Below are 11605 nucleotides of genomic sequence, written 5' to 3' on the forward strand. Positions count from 1 at the left end.
AGAACAAAGTAAATATATTAAGAATAGATGAGGCACAGCTCCTAACAGCAGGTGTATAACAGCAGGAATTATTAAATATTTCCCAGCTGTAACTCTCAATATCAATGGACTTAAATTTCCAATTAGAAAACACAGGTTAGATAGTATTATGAAAAAACAAGACACATCCATCCAGTGTCCACTAGAGATACATTTCATTGACAAAAACAAACACATTGACAAAAACAAAAACACAAACAAAGGAAATTTTTCAAGCAAATGGATACCATAAACAGGCCACAATAGAATTACTAACATAAAATAATGTAGAATTCAAATTAAAAGTAGTAGGAAGGGACATTATATGTTGATAAAGGCAGCTCTCCATTAGGAGGATACAACAAGTGTAAATATCAATGCCGTGAATCTTGGACCACCCCACATCATCAACCAAATACTACATAACCTAAAAATACATCTCAACCCATAATTGTCACGCATGGATTGGTTATCCAGGAAAATCTCAACCAAGAAACTGAAGACCTAAATAACTGCATTGACCACCTTGCCCTAACAGACATCTACAGAATATATATTCAGTGTCAGTATATACATTCTTTGCAGCAGGTCATGGAAGATTCTCCAAAATAGAACCCATCCTATGTCACACAGAAATTCTGTCCAAATCGAAAGAAAAATTAATTGAATTCCCATAGCTTGTCAGACCACAGCAGAATAAACTTACAATTAAAGAACTAAAGCAAAAATAATTTTCAAACCTATGAAGACTGAACAACACATTGCTGAATGACCAGTGGAGCACTGAAGAGATTAGAATGGAAATCTGAAAGTTTCTGGTATTTAACAAAAATGAAGACACAAAATACCAGCTCCTCTGGGACACATTAAATGCAGTACTTACAGGAAAAGTTATAGCTTTGAATGCCTACATCAAGCAATTGGGGAAATTTCAAATCAGTATTTTTATCATGTACCTAAAGCTCCTTGAACAAGTCCAAACATAAGTAGGCTGAAACATAAAAAAAATTAAATCAGAAATAACTAAATAAAGACAAAATAAAACAGAAAGACCAAGAAAACAGAGCTTGTTCTTTCAATAAATTAACAGACTTGACAGACCCTTACCAAATCTGACTAAAAAGAGAACTTATATAGATAGAAAGACAAGTAGAAAACTAACAGAGTGGGAGAAGGTCTTTATTAGCTCTGGAACATACAATGGCCTCATATCTCAAATATTCTTAGAGCCCCAAAATTAACTCCCCCGAAAAAACAAATCCTCATAGAAACAACAACCCTCATAATATAATTGAGCTTAAGATTTAAGGAGAGACCTCTCTGAAGAAGAAATATGAATGGCCAGTAGACACATGAAGAAATAAGCAACATTTCTGGCCATAAAAGAAATGCAAATCAAAGCCAAATTGAGATTCCACCTAACCCCAGTTTGAATGAAGAAAACTAATAATAACAGATGCTGGGCTGGTGGGGATGTGGCCAAAAAGGAACATTACTACACTACTGGTGGAAATGTAAACTTGTTCAAATACTCTGTAAAGAAGTATAGAGGTTCCTCACTAGAGCTCCCCTATGACCCAGCAATGATGGATCAAGAAAATGTCGTATATATTCACAACAAAATTCTATGCTTCCATCAGAATGATTGACATTGTCCCATTTGTAAGGAAATGGAATCATTTGGAAACATAATAATTCAAACAAGCCAGACCCAAAGAATCAGAGGCTACATGTTTTCACTCATTTGGAAAAACTAGAATATGTCTAGGATATTCACAGTAGCTCAATAGCAATATGCATATCACCATATAAAATGATGCATATCGAAATGAGCTCCAAGAAATGGATACAAGATGATTGTATAGTGAATTGTTTTTAGTTATTTCTATTTAGTTTTTCCCCTTTGGTTTATTTCCTGTACTCACTGTTTTTTATTTCTGTACCCTTTGTCTTATACATGTTAATCTGATTTAGGGAAAGGAAGGAAAATCACAGAAATGGTGGGACAAAGATTAACCAAAGCAACAGTGATATTCACTAGACACTATGTTAGAAATAAATGTTACAACTTTGTGGGAGTGGGATGTCAGGGTTGGGGGAAGCAGAAAAAAATGAGGAAGGGGTAACACTGTTAAAAATGTACTCATTTGGGCTGGGAAGGTGGCTCAATGGTAGAGTGCTTGCCTTACATACATGAGGCCCTGGGTTCGATTCCTCAACACCACATAAGCAAAAAGAAAAAAGCCGGAAGTGGCGCTGTGGCTCAAGTGGTAGAGAGCTAGCCTTGAGCTGAAGAGCTGAGGGACAACGCCCAGGCCGAGTTCAGGCCTCACGACCAGACCAAAAAAAAAAAAAAAATGTACTCATTACTTATGTAACTGTAACTTATGTAACTGTATATCACCTTCATAATAAAAAACAAAACAATACAAGAACTCATCCAAATACAGAAAATTAGAGACAAAAATGAGACAACACAACAGATATAAGCAAAATTAAGAATGTTATAAGAGAGTACTTTGAAAATCTTATGCCAATCACCTGAAGAATCCTGGGGAAATTCATGTTTTCCTATACTGGATCTGAAGCAAGAAGTAACACATAAGAAGAAATGAAAATGAAATGTCAATAAACCACTTCCCATTCCAGAAAAATCTATGACTCAATGAATTTACCATGAAATTAAGGCCTGCAAAGAACTTACAATACACAGTTATAACTCTTCAATGGAATAGAAAGGGAAATGGAATTATCAATCACATTCTATGAAGCTAGAATTAGACTCTTCTCCAAATCACATAGGGACTCACCAAAGAAAGAGAACTATGAACCCAACTCTTTGATAAGCGATGATGCAGAACTTCTTAATAAAATTCTCACCAACTAATTTCAGCAACTAACAAAAAAATAATATTGTATGATCAAATAGGATTCATCCTAGGATACAATTGGATTCAATATTCTTGTCAATAATCATAATACAAACCATCAGCAGAAGCAGGGACAAGAAACACATGATCGTCTATAGGGATGAAGTAATAGCTTTTAACAAGCTCCAATACCCCTTTATGATTATCTGAGAAGCTAGGAATGCATGGAACATTCCTCAATATATTACAGAGTATATATATGACAGATAATTAGCATTTATCTAACAGTGGAAGCATGAAGACATTAAAATCAGGAATGAGACAAGGATGTCCATTCTCTCTACTACTCTTCAATAAGGCAGTGAACTTTCTAGCAAGAGCAATAAGCAAGAGAAAAACATAAAGGGGATCCAAATAGGGAAGATGTAAAACTATCCCTTTTTACAGATGAAATGATCCTGTATTTAAAGGACCCTATAGCTTCCTCCTTCAAGTTACTAAAGGTGATGCTAACCTTCAGCAATGTAGCAGGGTATAAAAACCACAAGAATCAGTAGTTTTTCTGTGTTACCATCAATGGGAAGATCCATGCTGAAATCCAAAAAACAACCTCATATATATTAGCCTTAAAACCAAATCAAATCTAAACTAAACTAAACAACAACAACAAAACTAGGAATTAATTAAAGTAAAATGTGAAGGACCTCTATTGTAAAAACTTTAAAAATCTAAAAAGGGAAATTAAGGAGACTCAAGGAAATGGAATATCTTTCAATGCTCCTGGTTGGAAGAATTTACATGATGAAACTGCAATGCGGCCCCCCAAAAATTGACAATGCAATAGTCATCAAAATCCCAACTATATTGTTCAATAAAGTAGAGAAAGCAATCCAAATTTAATATGGAATTACTAAATTATAGATGAAACAGAAGGCTTAGAAATGAATTCATATGGAATTACTAAATTATAGATGAAACAGAAGGCTTAGAAATGAATTCATGGGCCTATCATGATCTAACACACACACACACACACACATACATACACACACACACACACACACACACACACACACACACACACACACCACACACACACACAGTGGAATTCTACTCACCCATCAGAAATGACTTTTCACCAGTCTTAAGGAAAATGAAAGGCTTGGTAAAATTATACTAAGAGCAAAGAGAACAGAATGCAGACTCAGAGCAATATAAGTTTCATGGATTCATTCATTTATGTTAGCTAGAAGGTGCCCACAAATCTACAAGTAAACAAGACTGATTCTACCTCGTCCCAGTTAGAATGGCCATTATCAAGAAAACTAACAATAGCAAATGCTGACATGGATGTAGCCAATTGGGAACTCTATTACACTGTTGGTGGGAAATTAAACTTGTTCATCCACCGTGGAATGCAGTACGGAGTTTACTGAAAAGACTAAATATAGATCTTCCTTAAGACCCAGTAATTCCCCTCATCAGCAGTCATTCAATAAATAACAAGCAAGCTCACATGAAAGCTATCAGCATAACCATGTTCAGGGCCCAGGCCCAGTGTTCAAGGACTGGAATAAAAGTTACCACTTCTGGTATTTGTTTTTAAAAATATGAACTTTTGACATAAGAAACCAAATCATTCTATTTGCAGTAGCTAGGATAGGACTTAAATGTTGTGGGTGATAAAATGGCTTCTTTGTTGAATGTTAGGAAAAGATGTAGGCAGTCCAAGAAAAGGGAGATTTCTTTTGTTGTTGGTCGAGGGGCTTGGAGTCTGGGCTTGGGCACTGTCCCTGAGCTCTTCAACTCAAGGTGATTTCTCTACCTCTTGAGCCACAGTGCAACTTCTGGTTTTCCTGTGGTTAAATGGAGATAAGAGTCTCTGGGACTTTCCTGTCCAGGGGGCTTGGAACTGCTGTCCTTAGATCTCAGCTTCCTGAGTAGCTAGGATTACAGTTGTGAGCCACTGGCACCAGACTAAAAATGGAGGGATTTTAGAAAAGAAAGTCCACCTCTTTACCTGTGTCTAAACCTCAGTTATCACTATTAGAACACTTCATCCTCAACTCATTTCACCAGACATTTGTAAATTTTCTCTTTCTCTTTATGTAGGAATACTGCAGTCAATATCAACTCAGCTGTGGGACTGGATCAATTGTATGTTAATTGCTAGCACCTAAATCAAGAACTGTTACATCAAAACAAATGAACCACTCACTTGGAATAATTGTATTCTTTTTATTACAAATCTGTGCTTTATCAATTCCTAATGTGATATTGGACATCCTAACAGGGTGATGACATTTTCTTTCTCTTCAGCAATTGTCCTTCTCCCACATGTGTTCAAATATTTAAGATGTCAAAGATTTCTATTGATAATTCATTAAGCTGACCTCTAAGATAATGTGCATTTCTGGAATTTGGTCTGCTGTCTTGTTCTTACATGCACAGGCTTTCTATGATTTATTTGTTCTACAAGGAATTCTACTTTCCAATCTTTGTGTGATCAATTTTAGTCCCTTTCATCAGTCTTTCTGACTCTCTCTCAGGAGTCTCATTTGAGTCTGTCTCATAAAAAAATATATTAGTTATCAGCTAAATGACTCTCAATTTCTGTTTCTGTCCTGACTTCATGTAGGCTGTGATAGCAACCCTGACTGGCTGTGCTTACTGCAGTGTTTTTTGTTTGTTTTGTTTCTGGCTTTGTTTTGTTTTGTTTTAAAGGTCTAGGATTACTATTCAAGGTAGTAGCTTTTCTGGGCCCCTGTGATCCCCTGGCCTAGAGTCAATGAGTTAAGATGATTGCTAATTGTAGAATACACTTTGAATTATTACATTAATTCACAGAATTAAAACAGTAATAATATATTATTTGTTTAAATTCTGCTTCTCAATTTTACAATTCATGATATATATTAGTAAAATTAGATTCACTTTCTTCTTTTCTATAGCTGCTAAAAGTAAAATTACATATTAAACATTCAACATTAAGAAATCAATAATAAGTAACCTATTATTAAAATGATATAGTACTAAACTGTGATTTGAATTATAGTTCTAACAAATTGTGATGTAAACAACAATTAATAGAATTATGGGTAATATTTTTTAAACTTACCAGCTTTTTATTTGTTTCCTAATTGTCTCATTTGTAATTTTTGGTAAAAGCTGTCTCTTCATCCTTATTGTTTAGTTTTCTATTTTATCTCTACTGGTTTGTATGTTGTTTTCCCTTTTTAGTGACTGACATGAGGCTGAAAATCTGTATGCTAGTTAATTACTTCCTATGCTAAAGTAAAATTATTGTTCTCCACAGCTGTTCTACTCTTTGTATAGTATTTTCCCCAGTCCCATATCCTGTATTGCTGCTCTCATGTACTTTATTGTATTTTTATTGTGAAAATACCATACAGAGGGGATACAATTACATGGGCAAAATAATGAATACATTTCTTATTAAGCATTGTTGCCTCCTCCTTTGTTTCCCCTTACAATCCCTTCTTTATTTTACTTTTTATTTAAATTTTACTGTCAAGGTAATGTACAGAGGGGTTATAGTTACATAAGTAAGGTAATGAATTTATTTCTTTTCTAATTTGTTATCCCTTCCCCCATTTTTCTCCCTCTTCCCTCCCAACAGCCCCTCCAGATTATTTCCAACATATTGTCTTCTGTGTATCACTGTTGCATAGGTTCCCCCTTTGTCCTTTGCCTCATCATTTTTTTCCCTTTCCCTTCCCTAGTTCAGATTAACATATTTACAATAACCAGGGTATCAAAATCAAATACAGTGACTACAGGGGATACACCATAGGTGGGGAAAACACAAAAGGATAAGAAATCACGCAATACATTAAGAACAAAAACATCAAAGAACATGTCTTGGAGTTCATTTCACTTAGAATCACCTTATACAATCATATGTACAGAGCTATAGGGCTATTCTGCTCATTTACTAAGATTATCCTTGATGTACACAATAATGCTCCCCTATTACTTAGTAATCCCACTGCTGGGCATTTAACCAGGTGGCCACAAGCAAGGCCACACTAAAGCTACCAGCAAAATTATGTTTATCACAGTATTATTTACCATAGCTAAGATATGGAATCCATCCAGATGCCCCTCAGTAGATAAATGGATCAAGAAAATGAGACACACACACACACACACACACACACACACACACACACACACACACACACACACACACACACACACACATGCGGAATACTATGCTTTCATCAGAAAGAATGATACCACCTCATTTGTAAGGAAATGGAAGTTCTTGGAAAAAATTATATTAAGTGAAGTAAGCCAGACTTAAAGAAACATAGGTCCCACGGTTTCCCTTATTTGTAATAATTAGTTTACACCAAGGATAATCTCATGTCCTATGTTGAGCATACAACATTATTGCTATATTGTTTGTTATTATTTCTGCAAACAGGCAGGTATATTTAAAGAATTATGTTCATCTTATCCATTACTGGAGGAAGAGCATCCAAAAGAGCAACCCCTACTAGGAAGAACAACTCCTACTTATTTAGCTTCATTCCTGTGTAAGGCCAGTGTTGTCCCCTGTATCCTCATGCTGTACATTACAACTCTATACCGGTTCATCCTGTATATCTACTATCTTCTACATTGTGACCTAAATGCCCCAGCAATTCCACTTTGCTTTACTTTTCAAAAAATTTCACTCTTAATGTTTGAGGTTGATGTGTGTGTGTGTGTGTGTGTGTGTGTGTGTGTGTGTGTATTCACAAAAATCAGAAGACAACATTTTTCCTCATTTACAATACATCTTTCAGGTTATTATAAGTTGTGGCTAATGGGAGAAGTCTCTTGCTATTTTAAGGATGAAACAGAAAAATATATTTGTGCATGCACCACAGTTGTTTATTAGTCTGTAGTTGAACACTGAACCTCGATTTATATCTTGGCTGTTGTGAATAATGTGAATAACAATGAACTACAGATATATTTACGAGTTACCCAGAGAGAAATAATCACATGATTGGTGGGTCAGATGATATTTCAACTTTGGATTTCTTTAGAAAACTGCATACTACTTTCTACAAGGAGAGTATTAACCTGTATTTTGACCAAGAGTGTAGAAAATTTCCTTTTCTCCACACTCTCACCAGCCAACATTATTACCTTTTGAGTTTTTTTAAAGGGCAGGTATTTACTGTGTGCAATACCCAAGATGACCTCAGACCCAAATCCTTTTACTCCAACCTCCTAAAAGCTTCGAATTACAAGCCTTTACCACCACACCTGGTTCCTTTGATTTTTTTTGATAAGAGTTATAATAGTTATGAAGTAGTATCATAGTAATTTTGAATTGCATTTCTCTAATGATTTTTGTTTACAAAACATTAAGCCAGCATAGAAGTTGTATTAAACACAACTTTGTAAACCCACTGGCAATTTTCAGAGCTTTTTGGTAAACATGTCTATTCAGAAATTTTGACAATTTTTAATCAAGTTTCTTGTTAATCTCATCTTTAATCTCTGTACAAAATCAATAATTAATTCAAGGTAGTAGAAAGGAAAAAATAAAGCAACTCCTAACATTTTTCAGTTTTCAATAACATGATATTGCTTAAATCATTTTCTGTTAATGCTTGAGACTATATAACTCAATTTAGTTAGACCTTATAAAGGCTATGTATTTTATTTTATGTTGATTTTTCTTTCCAAACCCTGCATGACTAATTTCCCTTGGTTTCTTTCTGTCTCATGTAGTTCAGATTTCAAACTGAAGAATAAATGGAAGGAAGCAAACAAAAAAAAATACAGTTCCTCTCATCTGATGATGCCTCTACAAGAATGAGGAAAGACCTATGATAGAATATCAAAAAGACAATTCATTCTTCTAGGTCTTCCTTATCTTTGTGATGTAACTTAAATGATGTAACTTAAATGGAAGGAAGCAAACCAAAAACTTAGTTCCTCAAATCTGATGATGCCTCTACAAGAATGAGGAAAGACCTATGATAGAATATCAAAAAGACAATTCATTCTTCTAGGTCTGCCTTATCTTTGAGATGTAACTTAAATGATGTAAAACACAATATACTGCTCAGATACTTTTGTTTTATCAGTTTTGTACATTTTCTTTTGGACTTCATCTCAGTCTACAACATTCCTTCATTATTATGTGCCTGATATTTTTACACTAACAAGACTTAAAATAACCAGTTTGATTTACAGCATGAGAAGTTATCTACCCGGCTTCCTTGGAAGTAGAGCATGATTAATAGATAACATTGCTCACTACATGTAATGATTTCTGTAATACTTATGACATTCTATTTAGTATTTAAAAAAAACTTCTGGCTAAACTCAAAGCTCATTCATAGAAGTTTATGTTAAGTATTTTACAAGTTTTATTTCTCTTAATTCTTAAGATAACACTTGCTATAATGCTAATGTTATTACTATTTTAGTGTTGGGAAAAATTGTAATTAAAGGCACTAAGTGCATGGCCCAAAGACACACAGTGAGGAAGGAAACGAGTCAAAGTTTCCAAAAGTCTTTCAGCAATACACAAAAGGTAGGTAAATTCTTTCCATTCTCTTACACTCTCAATTCAATATTCATATTGTCCAAGAAATTATAGCATAGCAAATATTGCCCATGGTGATTGTTTTCTATCACATTTTGTCTCCAACAGAGACTATGTTGGTGACATTGGGTTATCATGCACAGAGCTGAGCTTCTAAATTGAGGTCCAAAAAGAGACAAATTTCTTCTGTCCCACAGTTCCAGTTTCCTTTTTTAAAAAGTACCAAAACTTTTAAATATCATCACTTACTGTCTTTTAAGAATCCAAAAATGAAATAAATTCACACTTAATCAATCCAAAATGCTTTAAAAGTAGGAGATAATAAAACAGGCCCCCATGAAGTAAATTTTCTTCTACTTTTAAAATTATTCTGAAAGCCTTGTATTGGCTAGTCACATCTGTAATCCTATCTACTCAGAATAGCTACTCAGGAACCTGGGATTTGTGGATAACCATTGGAAGTCAATCAGGGCCAAAAAAAAAAATCATGAAATTATTTTTCAGACTTTTTAATGAACTAGCAAAGACCCAGGAAAGAAGATGTAGCTCATATAGTACCTCACCAACCTAGAGAGGAAAGGCCTAGCAAGACCTTTAAGCCCTGATTTCAAACTCTGAGCATACCAACACACATGCATGCACATGCGTTCACACGCACACATTTTTTCCCTTCCCCTCCCCAAATTAGAGAAGCGTACATAAAAGAGGCAGATGCACCAACTTCAAATACAGAGAAAACAAGGGTTATAGAGTGGGAGAGGAATATACAAAGAAACAAAAATTCACATCACACATTATAAGTACGTTAGAAACAATAGCAAGAAACAAAAAACTACTTGTTTCCCTATCGTGGGGTTCAATTCCCTTAATATTATCATATCTGTTCATATGCACATAGCTTTTGACCTTGTCTGCTTACCCCAGACATATATTCGTTATTGAAAATAAGGGAAACCATGGGACCTGTTTCTTTGGACTTGGCTTACTTCACTTAATAAATTTTTTTCCAAGTCTTTCCATTTCCTAACAAATGGGGCAATGTCATTCTTTCTGATGGAGGCATAGAATTCCTTTGTGTATATACACCACATTTTCTTGATCCATTCATGTAGTGGGGACAGCTGGTTGGTTCCATATCTTAGCTATGGTAAAAATTGCTGCAATAAACATAGTTGTGCTGGTAGTTTTAGTATGGTCTTGTTTGTGATCATTTAGATAAATCCCCAAAAGTGGGACTGCTGGGTCAAAGGGGAGCTTTATGTGGAATCTTTTGAGGAACCTCCATAATGTCTTCCAAAGTGGTTGAACAAGTTTACACTCCCACCAAGAATGTTGTATGGTTCCCTTGTGGCCACATCCCCTCCAGCATCTGTTGTTGTAAAAATATGGAACGCCCCACGAATTTGCATATCGTCCTTGCGCAGGTGCTATGCTAATCTTCTCTGTATCGTTCCAATGTTAGTGTATGTGTGGCTGAATTGAGCACAGAATATTTTTTATATCAAAAGTGCAATTGTGGGGGCTGAGAAGGTGGCTCAGTGGTAGAGCGCTTGCCTTACATGCATGAGGCCCTGGGTTCGATTCCTCAGCACCACATAAGCAAAAAGAAAAAAGCTGGAAGTGGTGCTGTGGCTCAAGTGGTAGAGCATTAGCCTTGAGCTGAAGAGCTGAGGGACAGCGCCCAGGCCCAGAGTTCAGGCCCCACGAATGTATCCCCCCCAAAAAAAGTGCAGTTGGATTTTATTAAACTAGACAATTCAACAAAAAATAAGTTCAAAAGAATTGTCATGAAATTTTAGAACCATATATTTCTTACATAAGCACAAATTTAAGAATAAAGTCAAGATTGACATGTCAAAAACAAAATAATCCCAGATATTTGTTGTTCAAGAAATGTGTAGGAGGAGGATTCAATTATTCTATACAAGGCACCTGTCATAATGAACACTGCACCAAGTGTTAAGGTTTGTTAAAATTTTTAATGTATTAAATATATTTAATTTTGGGAATTTGTTTACATATGCCTAAATTAGGACTGTTTGTCAGATATAAAACTTTTCCATAAAGTATTTAAGATTTATGGTAGCAGACATATACTAATAAGTATGTACATTTCAGAGTTTCGAGAAACTTTATTAAT

The 11605-nt window shown here is 35.0% G+C and overlaps 1 non-coding gene across 1 annotated transcript; it reads right to left on the minus strand.

Moving 5' to 3' along the window:
• Window positions 1–10844: 10844 nt before the first annotated feature.
• On the minus strand, window positions 10845–10951 carry LOC138818531 (U6 spliceosomal RNA). The gene has a single exon (XR_011369178.1). It is a non-coding gene; the product is annotated as a U6 spliceosomal RNA (small nuclear RNA).
• Between the last annotated feature and the right edge of the window lie 654 nt (window positions 10952–11605).

The sequence above is a fragment of the Dipodomys merriami genome, unplaced genomic scaffold (assembly GCF_024711535.1).
Source record: "Dipodomys merriami isolate MVZ:Mamm:240054 unplaced genomic scaffold, mDipMer1.0.p SCAF_772, whole genome shotgun sequence".
NCBI classification, from domain to species: Eukaryota; Metazoa; Chordata; class Mammalia; order Rodentia; family Heteromyidae; genus Dipodomys; species Dipodomys merriami.